Source organism: Myotis nattereri, assembly GCF_964212035.1.
Source record: "Myotis nattereri genome assembly, chromosome: 4".
NCBI lineage: Eukaryota > Metazoa > Chordata > Mammalia > Chiroptera > Vespertilionidae > Myotis > Myotis nattereri.
Window position 1 is genome coordinate 29154464 of NC_138079.1, and position 896 is coordinate 29155359.

Consider the following 896-nt stretch of genomic DNA (forward strand, 5'->3'; position numbering starts at 1 on the left):
GCGCTCGGGCTTTAACGGCGGCCCCTGCAGCGCCCCCCGCGGCCGCCTCCCGCAGCGCACCGCCCCCCGGATCCCGACCCCCACCCACCTCCAGGCCCCGCGCAGCCTGGTCTGGGCCGGGCCTTGCTGGGGCGTGTGCCATTCCCGTAAGTACGTGGGGAAATGCGCTCGTCCGTCAGCAGCGAGGACTCCGGACAAGCGGCCTATGAGAGTGGTCAGGGGCTGCAGGGACCCTTCGGTTCGGTGCTGACTTTTTTGGGGAAAGCTCTTGATCAGGCCATCCTAAGCCATGGGGTCCTCAATTCTAGAGAAGCCAAAAGACTCTCCTTTCACAGGAGAGGGCCCTGGAGCACTGCCCCAGGAGCACTGCCCCAGGAGCACTGCCCCAGGAGCACTGCCCCAGGACTTGGGCTGGTTGTGTGGTGGGTGGGGGAGAAAACTTGGGGGGAGGGGATTCAGAAGGCAGGAGGCCATGGGGGAGGAACCTTGGAGAGGGGGCCCAGGTGAAGAGAGGTGTCTCTCCACAGGACCAACTCCCAGCCTTGGCCTGGCTGGTATGGACCAGCTGACCTTCCCAGAGGTCCAGCGCCAGCCTCTTTCTGCCCCCACAGTAATCCAGGATGGGAAAGGACCAGCACTGGGCTGTGGGTGGGATGCACTCTGACCGCCCCTCCCCACCCCAACTTTGACCTTGGCTGAACTTCTGGGCAATGTGAGAGTGTGTCAGCCACCTCTCAGAGTTCTGGGCCTGGGCACCTGCGCTCAGCCGCCTCTATATGAGGGACAGGGCTGCCAGCGCACCTTTCCTCCCCTCTGCATTCCTCCCAGCCCGTCCACCTGCCCCGGTGACCCCTCCCTCAGCACCCTCTCTGTTCCCTCCCCTTCATCCCTCACTC